At 39.4% G+C, this 27275-nt stretch overlaps 1 long non-coding RNA gene across 3 annotated transcripts; it reads right to left on the bottom strand.

Moving 5' to 3' along the window:
* Positions 1 to 17634: 17634 nt before the first annotated feature.
* LOC143569215 (uncharacterized) lies at positions 17635 to 19502 on the bottom strand. Of its 3 annotated transcripts, none has more exons than XR_013141696.1 (4): positions 19418 to 19502; positions 18498 to 18557; positions 18079 to 18128; positions 17635 to 17856 (listed from the first exon to the last, which is right to left on the bottom strand). It is a non-coding gene; the product is annotated as an uncharacterized LOC143569215 (long non-coding RNA). The 3 variants fall into 3 exon arrangements; XR_013141694.1 differs by having other exon boundaries at positions 18498 to 18538; XR_013141695.1 differs by having other exon boundaries at positions 18498 to 18535.
* Between the last annotated feature and the right edge of the window lie 7773 nt (positions 19503 to 27275).

Raw genomic sequence — 27275 nt, 5'->3', positions numbered from 1 at the left:
GGGTTGTGCAAATTATAAATTATATAAGCATAAAACTAACGGTAGTACAAATGATTAACATATAACTAATAGGTAAAACAACTAACTTAGAAAGAGACGATTATTAAAGATAGTTCCGACACAAGGGGTATTTCATACTTTTGATTCGAGCTACGATCATCATTAGTTATGGTGCAATGATTTTTATTATTAAAAGATTTGTATCAATACTAAACGTCACGCCTTTCAGACGTTCCCTTCATTTATGCCTAAGTAAGCGCAGTTCGTTAGTTAGAGCCAACTCGCTACCCTAAGCACACACCGTTCGGATCTTAACGTGCGAGTTGCCTGTGATGAAAGTATCAATTATCATTTAGTGTTCACGCCGTTCGGAATACTAAATCACATTGTATAATTTCTATAACAAATTTGAATTCATAGACAAACGCAAAACCGGCATTTAATTTGTTCCTTAGTTATCAAGATTAAAACCATATTTCACAACTTTGAAGAACTTCATTAGCATATTAATAACTGATCACGTTCATCAACAAACTAATTTAAATCCTAACAGAGTTTCGGAATTTAAAGTTCAAGAATTTATACAAACGAAACCTTTCGATAATAAAAATCACATAACTATTTCACATTCGAATCATAATACAAAATAGTGCCTTTAATGTTGAAACTAATAGATTATTAGCCTAACATAGCAATTAACATAACCAAATTAGACTTACAAAATAGAGACATACTACTCGTGGGGTGTTCGGGAAGAACTTCGAAGCTCTCGAGAAGTGTTTGAACCTCCTTGAGACTCTTGAAACCTCTTTGGAAATCATTTGGAGTTTATTCAGCAAACAAGAGAAGAGATATGCAAGAAAATAGACAGTTTTGGCTAAAACTCGGGGATGCTATTTATAGGTAAAAATCTAGAATACTTATGGGTCGTCATGTTTTCAACAGTGTCCTTATGACCCAAAAAAGTAACTTTTCAGATATCTTATCTTTAACTCCAGATTTTTCGGATCTTGTTTCTTACCACCGGTCTTTATGGGCCGTAACGTGGCTTTATGACCCATAAGTGTCGCTTTCAAATGTCTTAATATTATCTATTCCGAATTTTTTGGATCTGGTTGCACCGACGACGACTTTTGCAGATAAAATAATAACCGACAGTTTTTTATCTTCACGTCTTGTCTTTGCTTTTGATCTTCATTTCTTCCGGCTTCGTTCTTTCTTTCGGTTGTTTGAAGAGTGGGTGTTTGGCTATGACTAATTGTTAATAATATTGCACTTTTAAGTTTAATATTTGTTGGAATGCAATTTCATTAAGTTGTCTTTATATTTTATAGATTACAGGCTGAAACGAGCATTATATTAGATTTTGAAATCTATAATTTACACCATGTTTTGGATTATAAAATAAATCAAGTGGAGAGAAACTACATATCACATGAATTAGAAAAAAAGAAAATAAGATTAGTTTCATTTTAGTTTCTTTTGATTTGTAAATAGGAAAAGGATAATAAAGAGGTTGGAAGTCTGAATGGTTTGCAAAAAAAAAAAAAAATAGAAATCATAAATTTGGTGAATTTTATTATCCTGTGGATTTCGTAGTGCTCGATTATGTTAAGAATACACAACCGACTATTATTCTGGGCAGTCCATTCTTAGCTACAACAAAGGCTATTATTAATTGTGCCGAGGGAACAGTCTGAATGAGGTTTGGGGAAAATAAAATGAGTTTAAAGGTGTTTTGTAATTCGTTTAATCATAAAACTAACAAGTGTGGATCTCCTGAGAAGGAGAATTAAACAGAAAAGATAAAATGTTTTATGATTGGCAGGTTAAATGAAGAGAAGGTAAAGAAGAAGTCAAGAAGGAGAGGAAGAAAAAAGGTGGAGTTTGATTATTACAGAGAAATGTGTAAATGTTATGATAAGGTATGGGAAAAATCTAATGATGAGAGTAGAACAAGTTTAGGATCAGAAGGAGGCAAGCACCCTACGAGACCGCCATGAACGACACATACAGGTATGGTCCGAATGAAGACCTTAGCAAGAATTTAGTGCTAATCGAGAGGCAACCCGACCTTGTATTCAGGTACGTGTATATTATGTTGAATTCGAACTTTGTGGGTGTAGTTCACTATAAACCCTCACGAGACCTCACTTATCCACCCGGGCTACCGGTGGGTTTAAATAGCTTGTTTCATATGCTAAATGTAATCGTGATTCCTATGAAAGGGAGTTAAGTTTTTTTTAGCATATTTACTCGTTTAACAAATTTAGTTATGGAATTTATTTGAATTGGCTTGGTAATTAAAATTAACGGTTTTGCAAATGGTTTAAAAGAGTTATCCTAACAATTATGAGAAGCATGCTTCTACACGTGTGAGAGTTTGTAGATATTGTTGAGTGAATTGAGGAGCCGGGTTCGTTAAGAGCAATCACTAGCGCACCTGAGTTTCTTCTTATCTTATTAGGGTGATTTCGTTTTCGTAGTATCCTTTGTTTTATTAGTTGCGTTGTTAAAAGTTTAATTGTATAATTTGATATGCCCATCACATTAAGCCCGATTTTATAATTTATAATTAGTCAATTTTAACCCCGTCCTCGAAAATGTTATTTTAAATGCTAAATTTTAAACATTGAGGACATGTTTACCTCAAGTGTGGGGACGGGGGGAAAATTGAATTTTTTTGGCCTTAGAGTATCTTGATCGTGCACAAAAGCCGAAATTGTAAATTGCTAATTGCTATTATTAATGCCAAGTAGAGGTCTTTGTTCATGGTTAGTTTTTAAGTTTCTCAAAAGTTTTCACATTCAAATGTTTTAAAAAAATGAAAAATTAAAATGGACCATTTAGATGGGGATAATGAGTCATGGGGACGTGTACACATGTTACATATCGGCAACCTAATTCCTCCCATGCGTGTGTGAGATTTGCTTTATATATAATACACATATAATACATAGTATGTACACATGTCATATGAGTGCCATTATAGAGAATAACCAGTGTGTTCATGATATCTAGAACTTGGTTGTCATATGCATGTCGAGAACTTAATACCACCACTTGTATGGAGAAATAGGACTGTAGAAACCCACATATAATGACCTTTAAAAAAATAATACTCCCTACCCTACATTATCCCTAGGAGCCAAGTTTGTGCCTTTTCCTTTTCATTTGTTAAACCCACATTACAAGTCGCTGGTTTTTGATTGAATCTTGCCGGAAACCATTAACTTTGGTCATAATCTCACTGGAAACCGCTCATTTTTGTCAGAATCTCATCGAAAACCGCCAGTTTAGGCCGGATTGTTCATTGACCGATTAGCCCACGACTAATCAGTGAAGTGGGTACTAGCGATTAATCGGGGATTAATCGGCGTCTAGTCAGGATTTTTGCAACCCCGGATGGGTTGTGTATCCATGAGGGATACCATATCTATCAACTCATGTTCAAGTTTGAACTTTTCTGCGGGTTCATTGTCGACGTTTCATCAAGGATTTTGTTTAAGATTAATGCTAGAGTGAGATGGTTAGATAACTCGAAGTAATCATCAGTTAAAGGATCGATTACATCTAACCAATTCACAAATGAAACATCACTTGGATACCGCATATCATCGTAAATATTGAAATTTATGATCTCACCATCAAATTCCATGGAGAAAGTACCACTATAAACATCAATCTTTGTTTTAGTAGTCTTTAGGAATGGCGTCCCTAACATAACGGAACTTGAGTCTGAAGTGTCACCATTTTTCATGTCTAACATATAGAAATCAACAGGAAATACCAGTTCATTCACTTGTACTAACACGTCCTCTAATACACCTTTTAGGTGGACCATGGATTTATCAGCCAATTGAATGACTACCAATGCCTTTTCAACGGTCCTACGTTGAGAGTTTTGAAATTGGAACATGGTAAGACGTTGATAGAGCCTCCGAGATCAAGCATGGCTCTTGGTATGCTTAAATTTCCCACTTGACAAGGAATAGTGAAAACACCAGGATCCTTGCATTTTGGTGGGAGTCTCTTTTGTAAGACGCCTGAGACATCCTCGTTGACCTTGGCGGTTTCGTTCCGTTTAAGCCTTTTCTTTTAAGTGAAAAGTTCTTTTATGAATTTGGTTTATCAAGGGACTTTCTTGATAACATCAAGGAGGGGAAAATTTACCTTCACCTTTCAAAACGTCTCCATGATTTCATGATCTTCTCTTTATTTCTTTGTGCTTAAAAATCTTGAGGGAAATGGAGGAGGGACATTGATCTTAGGTATTACTTCACTTGACTTGGAAGCATCTTTTTCTTAGTCTTCTTTTCAACAACGACCTCTTGCCTTTCTTCTTGCAATTCCGGGTTGTCGTACTTCCTTCCACTTCTTAATGTGATGGCACAAGCGTTGTGCTTGGGATTATGTGACACCCGGTAATTCCCCAATCCCATAAACCAAGTAATCAACCTAATTATTAGGTGATTGTGAATATTATGCGCGCCATGTTATGATCAGCGCGGGCATATGTTATATGCGCCATGCGCGGATGCGATGCGCGCCATGTTGTGAAGCACGGGCATATATTATATGCGCCACGCGCACAGGTTTTTGTTGTGTTTTCATGACAACTTAATTTTATGTCGTTTCTGTCTAATGGGTTGCATACCTCTTCAATGATCAATAAGTAAAACTATGTTCAAACAATATCCTAATTTCCTAATTAAGACCCAAATCATTTATGCGCGCGCGGAAAAAGGGAACTAACCTCCCCGCATGGCGGGAACATTGAGAGCTAGTTTGTTTGAAGCTCCAAGATGGAATTGACTTCAACATAACTGATCACTATGTTGAAATACCAAGACCTCATGGAGATTCTACAAATGAAACTCAACGACCCTGACTACGAGAAGGTTACGCACCTACCCGCATTAAATAAAAAGGAGTTATGTGCGACACCTGCGGAAAGAATCCCCGCGGGACACCTTAAAACTAAACCCTTTACGCATGAACGTCTGCACAGAAACCAACCACCTTTTCGCTTAAATCCAAAAGTTCACCCCGTTAATAAACTCTGAGAACGCTGGTTCCAGCAGAGCCAGATGGACCCGCAGGATTCCTTATAAGGACGCCTGCGCAGTGATACGCGCAGGATTCGTTACAAGGACGCTTGCGTGAAGACCAACTGGAGCCGCCGGACCCACAACGTTCAAAGAAATGGCCTACACGCAGAAGGCTATACGCGCAAGGTTACGCGCACAAAACACTTAGTCTATTCTTCAGATGAAAGGGGATTACCCCCGCCCAGAAAGAACCAGTTGCGTGTTTCAGAGATTTTTACCTTTTGACAGCACACTGACAACAGTACCAGGAACAGTACTGTAACACGAAATGTCAACTGTCAGCCGCACCTACTCTCACCAACCACAGTCCTGCATGTACTGTCAGAATCTTCATAACCACTCCCTAGGACCATCACCCCCATCCCTAAATAAATAATAATAAACCTCATACCTTGTCATCACTACACCCAATATGATAAGATCTCAATCCCCTAAATCAAGGGATTGTGTTCCCTTGAATTTGCCTATAAATATCAATTCTTGAATAAAAATATCACAACCACAAGAAACACACTCCAAACTCCTCTCTTAAACCTGTAATTCTGCACTAACCATCTCCCAAGCATCCGTTTCCAGTTCCATCGCTAGGTAAGCCGAAACTTTAGTCTTGAGATTTACTTTTCTGACCAGCCCTTATATTCTTCGATTACTTGGTCTTAATACACATATTTCTTGTTATTTAAACATATTCTAGACTTCCAATTTCGAGGCTAACACCAAGAAACCCGAATCTCGTTTAATCTCTCTAAACCATCACTTAACAAGAATCACAGGTGAGTCTCACAGCCCCTATTTTCACTGTTTTTAAACTGTTTTCGGGGCGAGGGACACGTGTTTAAATTATGTTTTATCATGGTATATTTACAAGCAATGCAAACGATTATCTGTTCATAGTGTCTATCTTGGTTATCAATGTGAGTGCGCTAGAACGAGAAAGTGATCACTTTATCAATGAAACTCTAAGAGTAGGGACTACTGGTTTGATCAACCCGCTCGTAGGGGTAGCACCTCTTTGCATAGACGAGCGCCTAGTATGGTCATGGGGTAGTACTACTGGTTAAATTCGCTCGTAGTGGCCGCGCCACTTTGCATGGACGAGCACATAGTTTTCAGAAATGTCCGCGCGAAACCCGCGGGACGGTTTTATCAAGAATATGTTTTAATGATGTTATCAGAACTATGTTTCAATATGGTTGTATCAAGAATATGATGCAATACGATTTATCAAGTCACCGAAACTTGTGAACTCACTCAGTTTATACTGATTCAAATATTTTTACGTGTCTTTCAGGTGGTAATTAAGTAGCGCAAGGGGTCACACGTAGAGCACTTCACGCAGAACAACTATAAAAATGGTTTTTGGAAGATTCTAGTTCTATCCCTTCCACACGCGTGGTTGTTCCCGCCGTGTAAGGGGATATGGCGCGGAAATCTTCAACGTTTTTCATATTTGGATGTTTTTATATGTTCTTCTAAACAATGTAATGTATTTTGTACTAGACATTTCATGAGAAATGGGAAATTTATTGAATGTTTGCAATGACCCGTGCTTGATTATCAATCCCCACGCGCGCACGCCCGGCTGTTTCCGCCGTTTAGGGCCGGGTGTGACAGATTGGTATCAGAGCACTGGTTATAGCGAACTAGGAAAGAAGTTTTAACCTAGACTATAACCGTAGGGGAATCGCATGAAATATTTTTTTCAAAGAATATTTTCGAAAGAAAAATCACACACACTTAGGAACACGGGTCACACAATGTCTAGTGAACACTAAGGATAAAAACATTATGTGCTCAGGGTACATGCGCTAAGTTTGATATATTTTCACTCTTTCAAGAAAAACGAGAATGCCTCCAACCAGAGCCAAAGGAATTACCATGACACCCGAGGAACTCGCAGAAATAATCGCACAGGCGATCGCAACGCATGAGGCCGAATCAGGAGCTTTGGACAAAGGATGCTCCTATAAGACATTTATGGCCTGCAAGCCTTGGCCATTCAAGGGCACCGAAGGGGCCATTGGGCTCTACAACTGGATCGACAAAATGGAGACAGTTCTCTCCATTAGCGGGTGTAGTGAAAGTCAAAAGGTCCTTTACACGACCTGCATGTTCCAAGAAGCGGCCTCGTCTTGGTGGAAGCTTCAAACGAAAACATTGGGACGAGAAGTTGCTCTCCACAAGACCTGGGAGGAACTAAAGGATATGATGATGAAGAAGTTCTGCTCTCGCGCCGAAATTCAGAGTCTACAGCAGGAATTTTGGAACCACGCCATGGTAGGAGCTGATATCGATGCCTACAACAACCGATTCAACGAACTTTGCCAGATGGTGCCGGATATGGCAAACACGGAGGAGAAAAAGATCGAGAGGTATATCTTTGGGTTACCCCATGTTATCAGAGTTCCGCTCAATGCCGCAGCGCCTCCAACCTTTGATGATACAGTGGCGCGGGCCATCACTCTTACAAGAGATACGGTCCGTGCGGGCATGTTGACCTCGCGCGGGAACGAGCAGCGAACCTCTGACCCCAAGAGAAAATGGAACTCTCACCACCGAGGGTCCGACTCCAAGCAACCACCATTCAAGAGACAGGAGAGCGTAAGGGCTTACGCGATACAAGCCTTGGAGCCACCACGAAGAGGGTACAATGGGCCTCGCCCATGGTGCAGCAGATGCAAGTATCACCACGAGGGTGAATGCGCAAGCATCGTATGCGCCAAATGTAGCAGACCAGGGCACAAGGCGATAAATTGCCATGTCAAAGAAACTGGAGTAAACGATAACTGCTACGCATGCGGGAAGCCAGGACATTTCAGTCGGGATTGCCCGCAAAAGAGAAACCAAGCTCGCGGGAGAGCCTTTGTGATCAACGCGGGCGAAGCAAAAGAAGAACCGAATGTGGTAACCGGTACGTTTCTACTTAACGACCATTTTGCATCTGTCTTATTTGATACTGGCGCTGACCTAAGTTTCATATCCACTGAGTTTAAAAACTCCCTAGGCTTAGCAACCAGTAGGCTAGACACGCCTTATACTATAGAACTAGCCAATGGTAGGCAGATACGCGCGAACGAGAGGACTGAGCAATGTGTATTGGTCATGGGAGGTCACGGATTCAATATTAACTTATTGCCAATAGACTTGGGAAGTTTTGACATTGTGGTAGGCATGGATTGGTTAGTCGAGAACCACGCGGAAATTATTTGCCATGAGAAGCAGGTTTGGATCCCACTGTTGAGCGGGGAAACCTTAGTAATTCAAGGGGAAAGAAGTGGAGTTGCGATAAAACTCATTTCGTGTCTAAAGGGCCTGAGGAAAGGATGCTACGCCTTCCTGGCGCACGTAGTAGAGAAGAAAGGAGAACGAAAGATTGAAGACTTACCAGTGGTGCGCGAATTTCCAGAAGTTTTCCCTGAAGATTTGCCCGGATTACCGCCACCGCGACAAGTCGAGTTTCGAATCGACTTGGTTCCAGGAGCTGCACCAGTAGCTCGAGCACCCTATCGACTAGCTCCATCCGAGATGCAAGAGCTATCCAATCAGTTGCAGGAACTATTGGATAAGGGTTTCATACGCCCAAGCTTTTCACCCTGGGGAGCTCCAGTGCTTTTCGTGAAGAAGAAGGATGGTTCATTTAGAATGTGTATTGACTACAGGGAACTGAACAAGCTGACAGTCAAGAATCGGTACCCCTTACCAAGGATTGACGACTTATTTGATCAGTTGCAGGGATCCAGTTATTATTCGAAGATAGATCTACGGTCAGGTTACCACCAACTTAAGGTCCATGAGGAAGATGTGCCGAAGACAGCCTTCCGAACTAGATACGGCCATTATGAGTTCTTAGTGATGCCCTTCGGGCTAACTAATGCGCCGGCAGTATTCATGGATCTGATGAACCGTGTGTGCAAACCATACTTGGATAAGTTTGTGATTGTGTTTATAGATGACATTCTGGTTTACTCCCGAACCAGAGCTGAGCATGAACAACATCTGAGATTAATTTTGGAAATGCTGAAGAAAGAAAAGTTGTATGCAAAGTTTTCTAAATGTGAGTTTTGGATTAGAGAGGTTCACTTTCTCGGTCACGTTGTAAACGAGAAAGGAATACACGTCGATCCTTCCAAGGTCAAAGCCATCGAGAATTGGGAAGCGCCAAAAACACCAACTGAGGTGAGGCAATTCCTAGGACTAGCTGGCTACTATCGACGTTTCATTGAGAACTTCTCCAAGATAGCTTTACCTCTGACTGCGCTAACACAGAAGGATAAGAAGTTTGATTGGGGCGAAAACCAGGAAGCAGCGTTTCAAATGTTAAAGCAAAAGTTATGTAGTGCGCCAGTTTTGTCTCTGCCCGAGGGGACGGACGACATCGTCGTCTACTGCGACGCTTCACATCAAGGGCTCGGATGTGTCCTTATGCAGAGAAAAAAAGTCTTAGCGTATGCCTCTCGTCAACTCAAGGTCAATGAAAGGAACTATACAACGCATGATCTGGAACTTGGAGCAGTTGTTTTCGCGCTAAAGATTTGGCGCCATTATCTTTATGGTACAAAGTGTTTAATTTTTACGGATCACAAGAGCCTTCAACATATATTTGATCAAAAGGATTTAAACATGAGGCAACGAAGATGGGTAGAATTATTGAATGATTATGATTGTGAAATAAAGTATCATCCTGGAAAGGCGAATGTGGTAGCAGACGCTTTAAGTAGGAAAGAGCGAGCAAAGACGCTACGAGTTAAGGCTCTAAGATTGACCATTCGCGCAGATCTCACTACCCGCATCCGAGAAGCTCAACAAGAAGCCTTGAAACCAGAGTTTGTCAAGAACGAATCCCTTGGGGGTATGATTAAGAATTTAGAGCTCAAAGAGAACGACACTCGATATTTTGCTAACCGCATATGGGTCCCTCTCAAGGGAGGATTGCGCGAGCAAGTGTTAAACGAAGCTCACAAAACACGGTATTCCGTACATCCTGGCGCAGACAAGATGTACCAAGATGTTAAAGCGCTGTATTGGTGGCCCAATCTTAAGGGCGACATCGCGACGTATGTCAGTAAGTGCCTGACGTGTTCGAAGGTGAAGGCTGAATACCAGAAACCGTCGGGGTTGCTTCAACAGCCAGAAATTCCCATGTGGAAGTGGGAACAAATCTCCATGGACTTCATTACCAAACTGCCAAGGACACCTGGGGGTTACAACACGATTTGGGTTATTGTAGACCGACTAACTAAGTCAGCACACTTCCTGCCGATCAAGGAAACCGATAAGATGGAAAAGTTAGCCCGATTGTATATTCGAGAAGTAGTTTCAAAACACGGAGTTCCGGTATCCATCATTTCTGATAGAGATAGTCGGTTCACCTCAAGGTTTTGGAGATCGTTACAAGGGGCTTTAGGTACTCGTCTTGACATGAGTACGGCTTATCATCCCCAAACAGATGGACAAAGCGAGCGAACCATTCAAACATTAGAAGATATGTTGCGCGCGTGCGCAATCGATTTCGGAGGTAGCTGGGATACTCATCTCCCATTGGTTGAATTTTCATAAAATAACAGTTACCACACAAGCCTCAAGGCTGCGCCATTTGAAGCCTTGTATGGGCGCAAGTGTAGGTCCCCGCTGTGTTGGGCTGAAGTGGGTGACAAGCAAATGACTGGTCCAGAATTGATCCAAGAAACGACGGACAAAATTTTCCAGATACGGGATCGCCTTAAGGCAGCGCGCGACAGACAGAAAAGCTATGCAGATGTGAGAAGAAAACCTTTGGAATTTCAAGTAGGGGATAAAGTACTTTTGAAAGTCTCTCCATGGAAAGGAGTTCCCCGTTTCGGCAAGCGAGGAAAGTTAAATCCGCGATACATCGGACCATTTGAGATCCTGGAAAGGATCGGTCCAGTTGCTTATAAACTCCATTTACCCGCCAAACTTAGTGGATTTCACGACACGTTTCATGTGTCCAACCTCAAGAAGTGCTTATCTGATGAAACGTTAATTTTACCATTGGACGAGATTCATATCGACAAACAACTACACTTCATGGAAGAGCCTATAGCAGTAACCGATTGGAAAGAACAAAAGTTGCGAAGAAGCCGAATCAAGTTAGTAAAGGTTCAATGGGACTCAAAGCGTGGACCTGAATTCACTTGGGAAAGAGAAGACCAAATGCGCAAAAAGTACCCATACCTCTTCCAAAGGATAGCTCCTACCAGCGACACCTCCTAATTTCGGGACGAAATTCTCCTAACAGGGGGAGAATGTGACACCCGGTAATTCCCCAATCCCATAAACCAAGTAATCAACCTAATTATTAGGTGATTGTGAATATTATGCGCGCCATGTTATGATCAGCGCGGGCATATGTTATATGCGCCATGCGCGGATGCGATGCGCGCCATGTTGTGAAGCACGGGCATATATTATATGCGCCACGCGCACAGGTTTTTGTTGTGTTTTCATGACAACTTAATTTTATGTCGTTTCTGTCTAATGGGTTGCATACCTCTTCAATGATCAATAAGTAAAACTATGTTCAAACAATATCCTAATTTCCTAATTAAGACCCAAATCATTTATGCGCGCGCGGAAAAAGGGAACTAACCTCCCCGCATGGCGGGAACATTGAGAGCTAGTTTGTTTGAAGCTCCAAGATGGAATTGACTTCAACATAACTGATCACTATGTTGAAATACCAAGACCTCATGGAGAATCTACAAATGAAACTCAACGACCCTGACTACGAGAAGGTTACGCACCTACCCGCATCAAATAAAAAGGAGTTATGTGCGACACCTGCGGGAAGAATCCCCGCGGGACACCTTAAAACTAAACCCTTTACGCATGAACCTCTGCACAGAAACCAACCACCTTTTCGCTTAAATCCAAAAGTTCACCCTGTTAATAAACTCTGAGAACGCTGGTTCCAGCAGAGCCAGATGGGCCCGCAGGATTCCTTATAAGGACGCCTGCGCAGTGATACGCGCAGGATTCGTTACAAGGACGCTTGCGCGAAGACCAACTGGAGCCGCCGGACCCACAACGTTCAAAGAAATGGCCTACACGCAGAAGGCTATACGCGCAAGTTTACGCGCACAAAACACTTAGTCTATTCTTTAGATGAAAGGGGATTACCCCCGCCCAGAAAGAACCAGTTGCGTGTTTCAGAGATTTTTACCTTTTGACAGCACACTGACAACAGTACCAGGAACAGTACTGTAACACGAAATGTCAACTGTCAGCCGCACCTACTCTCACCAACCACAGTCCTGCATGTACTGTCAGAATCTTCATAACCACTCCCTAGGACCATCACCCCCATCCCTAAATAAATAATAATAAACCCCATACCTTGTCATCACTACACCCAATATGATAAGATCTCAATCCCCTAAATCAAGGGATTGTGTTCCCTTGAATTTGCCTATAAATATCAATTCTTGAATAAAAATATCACAACCACAAGAAACACACTCCAAACTCCTCTCGTAAACCTGTAATTCTGCACTAACCATCTCCCAAGCATCCGTTTCCAGTTCCATCGCTAGGTAAGCCGAAACTTTAGTCTTGAGATTTACTTTTCTGACCAGCCCTTATATTCTTCGATTACTTGGTCTTAATACACATATTTCTTGTTATTTAAACATATTCTAGACTTCCAATTTCGAGGCTAACACCAAGAAACCCGAATCTCGTTTAATCTCTCTAAACCATCACTTAACAAGAATCACAGGTGAGTCTCACAGCCCCTATTTTCACTGTTTTTAAACTCTTTTCGGGCGAGGGACACGTGTTTAAATTATGTTTTATCATGGTATATTTACAAGCAATGCAAACGATTATCTGTTCATAGTGTCTATCTTGGTTATCAATGTGAGTGCGCTAGAACGAGAAAGTGATCACTTTATCAATGAAACTCTAAGAGTAGGGACTACTGGTTTGATCAACCCGCTCGTAGGGGTAGCACCTCTTTGCATAGACGAGCGCCTAGTATGGTCATGGGGTAGTACTACTGGTTAAATTCGCTCGTAGTGGCCGCGCCACTTTGCATGGACGAGCACATAGTTTTCAGAAATGTCCGCGCGAAACCCGCGGGACGGTTTTATCAAGAATATGTTTTAATGATGTTATCAGAACTATGTTTCAATATGGTTGTATCAAGAATATGATGCAATACGATTTATCAAGTCACCGAAACTTGTGAACTCACTCAGTTTATACTGATTCAAATATTTTTACGTGTCTTTCAGGTGGTAATTAAGTAGCGCAAGGGGTCACACGTAGAGCACTTCACGCAGAACAGCTATAAAAATGGTTTTTGGAAGATTCTAGTTCTATCCCTTCCACACGCGTGGTTGTTCCCGCCGTGTAAGGGGATATGGCGCGGAAATCTTCAACGTTTTTCATATTTGGATGTTTTTATATGTTCTTCTAAACAATGTAATGTATTTTGTACTAGACATTTCATGAGAAATGGGAAATTTATTGAATGTTTGCAATGACCCGTGCTTGATTATCAATCCCCACGCGCGCACGCCTGGCTGTTTCCGCCGTTTAGGGCCGGGTGTGACAGATTACTACTGTTTGTGCTGGTAATTTCCTTGAGATTCGAGTCTACTCACTGAACTAGTTAACTAAGCCATTTGTTGCTCCAGATTCTTGATGCTCGCATTTGTTTATTTTTGGAATGTTTGACTACTGGTAGCCAGATTCTTCACAATGTCCTCTAAAGACATTCCAGAGCTACTTGGTTGTTTTGTTAATGCTTGACGGTGTTGGGAATTTTGTTGGTTTAGAAAGGGCTGGCGTGGTTGATATTGAGTTGGTATTTGTTGGTAGCCAAACTTGGTGGGTTGTCCCAGATCTGATTTCCTCGTGGTTGATCACATTGCCTTGAGTTTTGTCTAGGATATCCGCCAACTGCATTTGCTTGTTCAACATTGTGTTGCAGCATTGGACACATATTAGTGGGGTGTCTTGTTTCTAAGCATATTTCACGTGCTCGTTGTGGTGCTTCGGCTGCTTTATCCTTTGTAAGCATCACGACTGCTTTTGTTAACTCAACCAATTGAGTTGCAGTGTGAGGAGTATTCACTCCTTTCATAGCACGTGGTACATATGGATACCATTCTTCTTCATGCACTGAGTGTTTGGTGCCACCTGCTGCTGATTGGATTATGGATCTGATTTAGGTCAGAGTTTTTTCGAGTAGGTTTCCTCCACTTGAGGCACTTAGCAATTGTCTCTCCATGGGTGCCATTCCTTGACAAAAGTATTAAAGTAATTGATGCTCCGAGACTCCATGTTGAGGACATTTTCTACATAGCTCCTTGAACCTTTCCCATTAAGCATGTAGAGGCTCTCTTTTTGCTTATTTGATCCCTGTGATTTTTCTACGAAGAGTGGACGCTTTTGCTTCAGCGAAGTACGTGTCAAGAAAAGTTCTTGCAAGAGCATTCCAGGTTGTCACTGACCATGGTGGCTGGGTATACAACCAATGTTTCACTAAATCTTGCAAAGAAAAAAGGAATGCCCTAAAAGTTTGATTTGATCTTCTGTTACATTATTTGGCTTCATTCTGGTGCACAGAACATGGAATTCTTTGAGGAAATTGTGAGGATCTTCATTCTCCTGGCCTCGGAAGGTTGGCAATAAATGGATAAATCTTGATTTTAGCTTGATATTTGGAATAGCGGGATAAATGATACAAAGAGGTTGTTGGGGAACATCGCAGTTCGCCCATTCTAGGGTTTGCTCGACTGGGTTCGATACAAAGAGGTTGTTGGGCCTGAATCTTGGGTCGAAGTCGAGTTTTGTGACGTGGGAGTGGAAGATGATTCAGAGTCACTTGACAAGGAAATGTTTCCCCAAATGTTAACGACCGTGGTGATTGAGTAGAGGTTGAAGGATTTGCTAACTTCTTTTGAATTTTTGCCCGTTTCTTTAATCTCTTCACGGTTTTTTCTATTTCTAGATCGATTACAAGTGGTTTACCAACTCTTAAAGATCTTGGCATAAAAGTAAAATTTTGGACATAGTCCCCGGCTACCGCACCAATTTGTTGGATGTCGTTAACTGCAACAAATAAATCTATAAAGGTGAACTTACTACGTTACACGCTATTATGGATAATATGAATGGAAGTAAGGTTCGTGTCCACAGGGAATGCGGTTTAACAATTTTATAACCAGGAGCGATTTAGAACTAGTATTCGTAACATGGGGGTTTGTGCAAATTATAGATTATATAAGCATATAACTAACTGACAACAGTACAAATAATTAGCATATAACTAAGAGGTAAACTAACTAACTTAGAAACAAACGATTATTAAAGATAGTTCCGACACAAGGGGTATTTCATACTTCTGATTCGAGTTACGATCATAAATACTTATGGTGCAATTATGGATGTTCCCTCCATCTATGTCTAACTAAGCGCAGTTCGTTAGTTAGATTCAACTCGCTACCCTAAGCTCACGTCTTTACGATCTTAATGTGCGATTTGCCTGTGATGAAAGTATTAATTATCATTTAGTGTTCACGCCGTTTGGAATACTAAATCACAATGTATAATTTCTATAACGAATTTGAATTCGTAGACAAACGCAAAACCGACATTTATTCCTTAGTTATTAAGATTAAAATCTTATTTCATAACTTTGAAGAATTTCATTAGCATATTAATAAACTGTTAATGTTCGTTAACAAACTAATTTGAATCCTAACAGAGTTTCGGAATTTAAAGTTCAAGAATTTATACAAACGAAACCTTTCGACAATAAAATCACATAACTATTTCACATTCGAATCATAATACAAAATAAAGCCCTTAATGTCGAAACTAATAGATTATTAGCCTAACATAGCAATTAACATAACCAAATTAGACTTACAAAATAGAGACATACTACTCGTGGGGTGTTCGGGAAGAACTTCAAAGCTCCCGGGAAGTGTTTTAACCTTTTTGAGACTCTTGAAACCTCCTTGGCAATCATTTGGAGTTTATTCAGCAAACAAGAGAAGAGATATGCTAGAAGAGGGACGGTTTTGGCTGAAACTCGAGACTGCTATTTATAGGTAAAAATCTGGAATACTTATGGGTCGTAATGTTTTCAATATTATCCTTATGACCCACAAAAGTAACTTTTGAGAGATCTTATCTTCAACTCCAGATTTTTCGGATCTTGTTTCTTAATGCCAGTCTTTATGGGCCGTAACCTGGCTTTATGACTCATATGTGTCGCTTTCAAATGCCTTGATATTATCTATTCCGGATTTTTTGGATCTGGTTGCACCGACAAAGACTTTTGCAGATAAAAAAATGACCGATGTTTCTTTAAGGGTCATAAGGGTGTTTACAACCCATAAGTGTCAAGTATAGGTCTTCTGGATTTTGACTCTTATGCTTGCTCATTAATGCTTTGTCTGGAAATCTTTATGGGTCATAAGGTTCGGTTGATAGTGTCGTTGCAACACATAAGATTTGCAAGTGTCTTATTATTCTTTTATCGCCAAGTCTTGTCTTTGCTTTTGATCTTCATTTCTTCCAACTTCGTTCTTTCTTGCGGTTGTTCATTAATGTTTCTTTGGACCAACCCATTTCGGACATTGTTTCTTCATTCTCGGTTTTGTTCGGTTTCTGAATTTTGTTCTTTTGGTCGTTATTTCTTGTTTATTTAGGCCAATTCGTCATTCGAAACTACAAATCCATGTTACAAATGATTTAGTGTCAAACTCAATGGATTTGTTATGAAAAATGTATAAAATCGGGGGTAAATGATATAAATAATGTGTATAGTTTTACACACATCAACATTCACAACATATACAGTAGAAACTCTATAAAATAATACACTTGGGACCACCAAAATTTATTAATTAAAAGAGTTATTAATTAATCGATAAATTAATAATTACTAATTTATTAAAATTATTGAAAGCGTTATTGGAATTAATGTAGTTGCACAGTTATTGACTGATGAAGAAATTATTGAAAGTGTTATTGAAGTTAATAAAGATGATATCGATGAAGAAGATGATGAAAGTTCTATAATGGAGCCCCCTTCGCGAAACGAAGCTATTAAAGCGGTAATTACATTGAACAATTTCTTGTTAAGCAATGAGAAAACAACACAAGAAATTCTTACCATGCTAAGGAAAATTAGAGACGAGATTCAAGGGGAAATTGATTTCAACAAAAAACAAAAGACAATTGAGTCATTTTTCAAGAAACCTTCATAAATCATTCATGTAATATGCTATATATAAAGAATTATTAATTTATATTTTATATGGAGTCTAAAGAAATTATCAAAATGTATTATCTTATAATTTTAGCGAATTATTAGTTTAGCACCCTATCCCCGAATCGGGACCGGCAAAAAATATTATCTCAGAGAGTTTATTAAATAATTGAGTATTAATTTATCGAGTTTCTACCGTAGAAATAGAGTAGAAAGAGAGATGGACTTCTTCATGAGGGATCATGAAACCTAAGCATATTGATTTTTGTTTTAGTTTACAACTAGTGGTTGACCAGGCGCGTTTAGCCGGGATTGGTTATGCAGGTACATATTATCAGTTCTAAGTTGTTGGTCGGTTAGATATATCAGTTCTAACTTATGCGGTTACATATTATCAGTTCTAACTTGCAGACTTGTGGTACAGTTAACTGCCTCCTGCAACAGGCAGACATCTCTTCAGCAGCATGCAGACATATGGAATTGCATCAGCTTTAGTTACTGCAAGAAATAAGGGGTGTCATAAGTTAAATCACATATTTCGATCAAAATTACACCAAAAGTCAAGGACCTGTTAATTCAACTTAAAACTAAAAATACAGTATTGCAATTTTATGCTACAATTTGGAAACCACCCATTGTTAAGTCTTTACAGTGGATATAGTTGAACATACAAATAGAAAAGTAACATGTGTATCTTATCAAGATAAATGAATTTCTTACCTTTATATGAAGCTTCCCAAGTAGTAGCATATATCTAACTCAGAAGCCACCTGATGAAAAGCAAAGAAACAATTGTTTGCATTCACTAATAATTGGTAATCCAACAATAAATGGGTGTCAAAAACACATCCCAAAAATTACTCTAATCTGTAAGGTTAAGCAGCAGCAGCAGCAGCAGCAGCAGCACCACCACTTAAAACCTTTCGTGTCATTACTGTTGATCCATTTTAAACAGTACTTAGTTCACCAAAATACTAATTCAAAGAATCATAAAGTGATACACTTTTGTTTGTAATTAATTGATCCCAAAGCAGCGGAATCATTTCGAAAAATACCTCGTTTGTACACATCTAAGTAGAACACTAAAGACCATATTATGCAGTTCTAGGTTTTGTAACAATAAGACATGAAATGCATACCTTAGCATCCGGATGTGATATGAATGGCCTCTATTTTCCTGCTGACATAAAAGTTTAAAACTTAAATAAGCGAAACTGATGTACAAATGTTGCATTTAACTTGTATCAACTTGGTTAAACAACTGTGTTTTCCTAGATATTTATTTAGGCTCAAATACATTATCATCATATCCGGTTAGCAGCCAAGCCATGTAGACTAAATGTGAGCTTATATTGTTCAACAATAGATACGTTAAAATCATAGTCTATCTAAGGAACATAACCCGCCAGTAAACAAACAGATCAAAGGATGATTGTAAACCCGCGAGTAAACGATATACACTACATAACAACCAAGTCTATCTAAGGAACGTAAAACCGTAAAGTTGTGACCCAAATAATGACAGATCACATGCACCAAAAACAAACAACTTACTACTACCACCACTCCACCGCTGCCAACAGTTCCGAATCGAAACCCCAATACAATAGATCATCATAATTTTTTTCAAGAAAGCCGAATATCACAATCGGCAAACACAAACGCAACTGGTGCGACGACACCATAACTACCAAGGGTTCTGAAGAGGAACCTGAAAACGATAGATTACGGCTTACCTGCAACACGCGTCACCGACCTTGTTTTATAATTCAATTTATGTTGCTCAACTTAGGCGTCAAAAGTTATCAAACTTAAAACCTCATTATAACTATAACTACTGAATGCACACTGCAATAGAACTATTGTTCGAATTCTTTGATTTCTATCTTCATTAGCATGTCAAATAAAAAAGAAACCCAACCCGAAAAAAACCATTCAAGGAAGGATTCAGACCATCCCTATAATTCACCAACCTATTCACAGAATCAATTTATTTAGTATTTACCCTTAATACTTAGCATAACCATAATCACAATCAAGCGAAAAACCGGCAGGTTACCTTAATGGCAAAATGAACTTTGTCTTGGTAGTGGCTCACGTAATCTGAGATCCATACACGACTGTTGTCCGGCGCCACCAAGGGTTCCAACACCACAATCGATTTATGAACAGAGAGAATACAGGGTGAGAGAGAGAAAATGGGATAGCAACGGATAAAAGCAAAAGAGGACACGTGTATAACACATGGCAAACCAAAAAATATAAGCCAAAACTGTACAACCTAACTACTTAACCATCAGGATACAATGAAAGCTATTCTTCTAACACAAAACAATAATAACATATACATATACAAAAGTCAGCAAAACAAGCTTTCTTTTTATACTAATTAGATAATATGTTATTTATTAATAATTTTTATTATTGTTAATACAAATAATCATGATTTATTGTTGGTAAATATTATTATAAATTTATATTAAATAAAATATAACAATAACTGTTTAAATGAAAAATGGTTTTGGTATGAGTAATAGCGTTAAATTTTAATTTGATTCTAGCATTTGTGAAGTGATTCGATATAACCATAACATAGACTAGAGTAGCAATCTAATGAAACTTTAATCAACTATAACTATACTGATTTCATGAAATGATTACAACTAAGAGATTAGAAGCAATATAGAAACAAGTAACATAAAAGGGGATGGGAGAACCAGTAATCACAGAGTAACATAAGAAGAAGAAACCAATAGGCTTTTAACAATATTCATTCACGCCTTATTCTCCCAAACTCTTGTGCATTATATTCATGAACATCAGATCTACTGTCTTATTGTGCTCGTTAAATGTCAAGTCCCGTATCGATAATCAACACACGAATTAAACGAATAACTCTCGTTTATATTAATCAGAAAATCTAACTCAAAAAACTGATTACAAACTCCCTCAAACCCTAACTCGGTTTGACTCTTGATGAACCCTAACTCGGTTACATCTCGTGTGTGTCTCTTGGATGAACCCTAACTCGGTTACACCTCACATCACACATTCTATAATGTCTAACCATGACATGTTTATATAGGACTAACCTAACTTGCTATCAAAGACATTACCTATTATAATTACAATACAATTAGGAAACATAACATAATTACTTCCAACAATATTGGTCCCTCAAGTTCACCGACTTGTGACTTGGAGTCCGAATTACTTCCAAAAATCACCCCTAATTTCTGACTCGAAATATGCGAATATTTGTCTCCAAACTTGTCTTCTTTGAACCGTGTGATTTGACCCACGATCTTGACCTTCTCGGCTTTCACAACCATATTGGTCCTTATCATCTCGGTCTTCATCATATCGGTCTTGACCTCCCGGAACTCCTCTTGATCCATGACTGTGTTCTTTCGGCTCTCCCGAACTCGATTACCTCTATGACCATGTTCCCGACCATTCACTCGTTCGTATGAAAACACATAACCACTCCTTTGGCTGCGCTTCCGGTCATCTAATCGAGCGAACATCAATCTTCTTGATCTTCTTATTGAGTACCCGGTTCGATCCAACATATCAAACCCTTAGGTCATATAACATAACTCGTTCAACCCGTAAATAAAACAAACTATGTATTAAACCGTCTTGTTCAACCAAAATTAAAACCAAAAAATAATCAAACCCTTGGTTTTTAACCAATAAAAGAAATAACACACGAATTAAAGTCCCGTATCGATAATCAACAAACGAATTAAACGAATAACTCTCGTTTATATTAATCAGAGAATCTAACTCAAAAAACTGATTACAAACTCTCTCAAACCCTAACTCGGTTTGACTCTTGATGAACCCTAACTCAGTTACATCTCGTGTGTGTGTGTCTTAGATGAACCCTCACTCGGTTACACCTCACACCACACATTCTATAATGTCTAACTATGACATGTTTATATAGGACTAACCTAACTTGCTATCAAAGACATTACCTATTATGATTACAATACAATTAGAAATCAATCAATCAATCAATCATGCCCAGTAAAATCCCACCGACAGCAAAGCTATAAGTAGGGTCTGGGGAGGGTGGGATGTAGGCACACCGTACCTCTATCCAAAGGAATAAAGAGGTGGCTTCCAGAGAGACACTCGGCTCTAAGTACATGTGTATGAAACAAAATAAAGGAAAATAAAGCAAAATAAAGGAAATCAAAGTTTAACAGTTATATAAAAACTACTACTAATTATAATAATATTAATAATAAGATCACAGTTTAACAGCTATATAAAAGCTAATAATAATTATAATAATAATAATAATATATGTAAGGGAAATACCATTATGGTATGTGGCCTAAATAAGTTAAGTCTAAGCCCTAAGGTATTCAATTCTCTCTAAAAATCCTTAACTTTAATTCTACTTCTCCACGAATTCCTATCATCAACCATGTCCTCGGAGAGGTTTAAGTCTATCAAATCATGCCTAATCCTCTCATCCCAAGTCAATTTCGGTCGTCCTCTACCCCTCCTCCCCTCTATAGTAATGTTTTCTACGGATCTAACAGGATTCGTCGTCTGTCTTCTCTTTACATGTCCAAACCATCTCAATCTCCACTCTCTTATCTTGTCTACTATGTTCGCCACCCCTAATCTCTCGCGAAACACAACGTTTCTTATTCGGTCTAGCCCTGTGTGCCTACACATCCAACGTAGCATTCTCATTTCTGCTACCTCCATCTTCCGCACTTGTGCCTTCTTGATGGCCCAACAATCTGTTCCATATAGCATTGCAAGTCTAACTGCCACCCTATAGAATTTTCCCTTTAGTTTAGTCGGGAAACTCTTGTCGCACAATATACCTGTGGCTGCTTTCCATCTACACCATCCTACCTGAACTCGGTGGGTCACATCACTGTCTAATTCCCCATCGCTCTGTACAAAAGATCTTAAATACTTGAACTTCGTTACCTGCGGGACCACCTGCCCTTCAATTGTGATCTGTGTGTCTTCATTGTCGTTTATCCCACCAAAATCACAGTGGAGGTACTCCGTCTTAGATCGGCTAATCTTTAAACCTTTTGTCTCTAAGGTTGTTCGCCACTCCTCAAGCCTCATGTTTAGATCTTGTTTTTTCTCAGCAAGTAACACAATATCGTCTGCGAACATCATGCACCACGGGAGAGTCCCCTGAATCGACTTTGACAACTCATCCAAGACTACTGCAAAAAGAAACTGGCTCAATGCTGACCCCTGGTGAAGATCTACCTCTACAGGAAAGAAATCAGTATCCCCCACTGGCGCACGGACACTTGTTTCACTCCTGGTATACATATCCATAATTATCTCTATGTATTTCCTGGGCACTCTTCTACCCTCCAAGCACTCCCAGAGCACCTGTCGTGGCACCCTGTCGTAGGCCTTTTATAGGTCAATAAACACCATATGTAGATCACGCTTCTTCTCCCTATACTTTTCCATTAATCTTCTTATAAGGTGTATTGCCTCTGTGGTGGAACGCCCCGGCATGAAGCCAAATTGGTTGACCATAACCTGAGTTTCTCGTCTAAGTCTACCCTCAATCACTCTTTCCCATAGCTTCATAGTATGACTTAGTATTTTGATTCCTCGGTAGTTACCACAACATTGGGCGTCTCCTTTGTTCTTATAGATAGGAACTACAACGCTGCTCCTCCACTGGTCTGGCATCTTACCTGATTTGAGAATACTATTGAACAGAGTAGTTAACCACATGACTCCTTCCTCCCCCAGACACTTCCACACCTCGATGGGTATGTTGTCTGGGCCAACCGCCTTAGACCTTCCCATCCTCCTAAGTGCATCCTTCACCTCTTCTCGTGTGATCCGACGGCAGTAGCAGTTATTCGATTGTTGTCGTTGAAAGTTTGTGTTGTCATGTTCTTCTTGGAAAGCTGTCTCATTGTTAAAAAGATTGTGGAAGTAGGTTTGCCATCTTAGCTTGATGTCCTGCTCCTTGACCAGTACATGCCCATCTGTATCCTTTATGAACTTCACCGGTCCTAGATCTTGCCTTCTACGCTCCATGGCTTTGGCAATCTTAAACATAGCATGTTCCCCCTCTTTTGTTTCTAGACTTTCATACATCCGTTTAAAGGCCGCCTTCTTTGCTTCCGCCACTGCCTTCTTCGCCTGTATCTTGGCCGTTTTGTAGTTGTCCCTCAATTCCACTCGCTCCTCCTCATTCGTGCACCTCATTAGCTCCCTAAAACATCCTTGTTTGTCCCTTATCTTGTCTTGCACTGCGTCATTCCACCACCAAGACTCCTTATGCCCACTTGTCTTTCCTGTTGTGACCCCGAGAGTCTCCTTTGCTACTTGGATGATCTTTGTCTCCATGGCTTCCCATATATGAGTTGAGTCCCCATTTAGTCGAGCCCGCGTATGCAGCATAAGTTTATCCTTAAACAGTAGGAGATTTTCATCCTTCAAATTTCCCCATCGAATTCTCGGTGTACCTTTCTTCTCTCGAACAGTCACCTTATTTCTGAAGGCTATATCTGTCACTAGTAGTCGATGTTGAGTCACAACTGCCTCCCCAGGTATGACTTTGCAGTCCTTCCACCAACGTCGGTCTCCTTGCCTCATCAAAAGGTAGTCAATTTGCGTGTCGCGTCCGCCACTGCTAAAAGTGATTAAATGAGCATCTTGTTTCCTAAAAAAAGAATTTATAATACCTAGGTCATGTGCCACCGCAAACTCTAGAAGATCTGTTCCGGTGTCATTCCTATCACCAAAACCGAAACCCCCATGAACGGCTTGAAAACCATGTTTAGCCTTACCAATGTGTCCATTAAAATCACCTCCTATGCAAATCCTCTCCCCCCCTAGGTATGCCCCCTACCACTGCGTCTAGGCAATCCCAAAATTATCTCTTTTGCTGATCCCCTAGGCCTACTTGAGGCGCGTAGGCGGAGACTACTGCCACTACTTCCTCTCCTAGTACTAATTTCAACACCATAATCCTGTCATTAGGTGAATTAGAAAACATAATGTAATTAGGAAACACAACCACTATGACCTAATTGTCAATATTGGTCCCTCAAGTTCACCGACTTGTGACTTGGAGTCTGAAATTACTTCCAACAAAATGAGCTGCTAAGTTGGGCCATGAAGGACTAATATGGTTCATAACAATTCGACTACATGTTCCACAATTTCCCCCCTAAGGCAATCCGTAATGGGGCGAGGAAAAGGGCGAGAAAGGGTGACAAGGGGTTGGAACACCCCCCCCCCCCCTCTACGATTTTTGGGCGAAAAGGGGCGGGGGCGGAGGGTTGTTGTCGCCCAAGTTTGTTTAAAAATTAATCCATAGAATGGTAGCCAACTTTGAAAGTTGTTCCAATTAGGTCACCGATAAAAACTTTTGTTCCAATTAGGTTATTGAACTTTTATTTTTGTTTTAATCCTAGATATTTTACCTGGATAGTAGGTAATCTAGGTTTTTTTAATTTTTCAATGTTTTTACTTTGCATAATAACTTTTAAAGGTTGCGAAAATTAGTAAAAATGCGAAATATAATTTTAAAATTCCGAAAATTTGAAATTTTTTTTTGAAAAATTGAGGTTCGGGTTAGAACGGGTCAAGGTCGGAACGGGTCAAAACGTGTTTCGGGTCAGATTTTTCTTTTTTTTTTGAACCAACGAATCAGCGTGTTTTCAACACGTTACAGCTCGTTTTAACAGCAAAAGCGATTTTTCAGCACTTAACAGCTCGTTTAAGCGATTTTTTGGTTCGTTTCAGCATATAAAAGCTCGTTTAAGCGGTTTTTCAGTTCGTTTCAGCACTTAACAGCTCGTTTAAGCGCTTTTTCAGTTCGTTTCAGCACCTAACAGCTCGTTTTAGAGGTTTTTCAGTTCGTTTAAGCACCTAACAGCTTGTTTAAGCGGTTTTTCAGTTCGTTTCAGCACATAACAGCTCGTTTAAGTGGTTTTTCAGTTCGTTTCAGCACTTAACAGCTCGTTTAAGCGATTTTTCAGTTTTTTTCAGCACCTAACAGCTCGTTTAAGCGGTTTTTCAGTTCGTTTCAGCACTTAACAACTCGTTTAAGCGATTTTTTAGTTCGTTTCAGCACCTAACAGCTCGTTTAAGCGGTTTTTCGGTTCATTTAAGCACTTAACAGCTCGTTTAAGCGATTTTTCAGTTCGTTTCAGCACCTAACAGCTAGTTTAAGCGATTTTTCGGTTCGTTTCAGCACCTAACAGCTCGTTTAAGCGATTAGGTGCTGAAGCAAGCTGTTAGGTGTTGAAACGAATTGAAAAATCGTTTAAACGAGCTGTTAAGTGCTGAAAAGAACTGAAAAATCGCTTAAACGAGCTGTTAGGTGCTGAAACGAACTAATAAATCGCTTAAACTAGCTGTTAAGTGCTGAAACGAACCTTAAAATCGCTTAAACGAGCTGTTAAGTGCTGAAACAAATCGAAAAATCGCTTAAACGAGCTGTTAGGTGCTGAAACGAACTGAAAAACGGCTTAAACAAGCTGTTAGGTGCTTAAACGAACTGAAAAACCGCTAAAACGAGCTGTTAGGTACTGAAACGAACTAAAAAACGCTTAAACGAGCTGTTAGGTTCTGAAACGAACTGAAAAATCGCTTAAACGAGCTGTTGAGTGCTGAAACGAATTGAAAAAATCGCTTAAACGAACTTTTGCTGTTAAAACGAGCTGTAACGTGTTGAAACGCGCTAATTCGTTGGTTCAAGAAAAAAGAAAAAACTGACCCGAAACCCGTTTTAACCCGTTCCGACCTTGACCCGTTCTAACCCGAACCTCAATTTTCCGAACTTTTTTTTGCAAATTTTCAGAATTTTTAAATTATATTTCGCATTTTTAATAATTTTCGCAACCTTTAAAAGTTATTATGCAAAGTAAAAACATTGAAAAATTTAAAAAAAAACCTAGATTACCTGCTATCCAGGTAAAATATCTAGGATTGGAATAAAAATGAAAGTTCAATGACTTGATTGGAACAAGAAGTTTACATCAGTGATCATTGGAACAACTTTCAAAGTTGGTTACTATTTTATGGAGTAATCCCAAAAATAATAATATTTTAATAATTTGACCGTTGTCACGGTCAACAATAAAAAAAAATTAACTAAAACAATATCTATATTATCTATATTACATCAACTCTTCACCTAACGTAACCTAACCTAGGAAGACGCGGTAATATTAATTGTTCCCTCCCTGCCGACGACATCATCCCGTCAATCCTTCAGTTACATATTAGTCTCCGATGACTTTAATTGTTCTTTCAGTTGTTTTAATCGCCACTTCAATTGTTTGTTAACATCTTTTATATCTGATCAGTTTCAATTGGAATCCCAAAACATCGTTTCACAATTCTCTATCTTGCTCCCTAGATTCTTCAGTCGATTCAGGCGATCATATCATCCTCCAATCGGTCTAGGTTTGTAATTCTAATACAAGTATTCAATCCTATTTTGGTAATTAATTACCTTTTCCGTATTGTGTTATTGATTCCAGTTTGATCTAAGGACGGCCATTATCACGAAAATCATGTGGTCAAAATGCCACTTCCAGATATGGTGATTATAGGTGTGGGTATTTGTGTTTTCGGGATTGAATTTTGTATTTCAATATTTGTGATTTTGAGTTCATGAAAGTGTAATGTAGTTTTGATGTTTAGGTTGCTTTTTAGATTGTGGTTGATTTATTTGTATCACCTGTTTGTTTAACTTTCTTACACTGGTTTATATCGACGACCTACCTATTTATGTTTTCTTGAAGGTTTGCATGCTGGTAAATGGAAATAATAAATATGAATATTTTGTTATCATATATTGTGTTTGCAACCATCATTTACTTAAAGTTAACATCATAACATGATGTTAAATTTGCCACTTGGTGCAGGAACATCACTAC

Source organism: Bidens hawaiensis, unplaced genomic scaffold (genome assembly GCF_021521415.1).
Source record: "Bidens hawaiensis isolate Kalapana, Puna unplaced genomic scaffold, B.hawaiensis_p1.1 tig00024421_1, whole genome shotgun sequence".
Classification (NCBI taxonomy): Eukaryota; Viridiplantae; Streptophyta; class Magnoliopsida; order Asterales; family Asteraceae; genus Bidens; species Bidens hawaiensis.
This window is presented reverse-complemented; position numbering and strand designations above follow the sequence as displayed.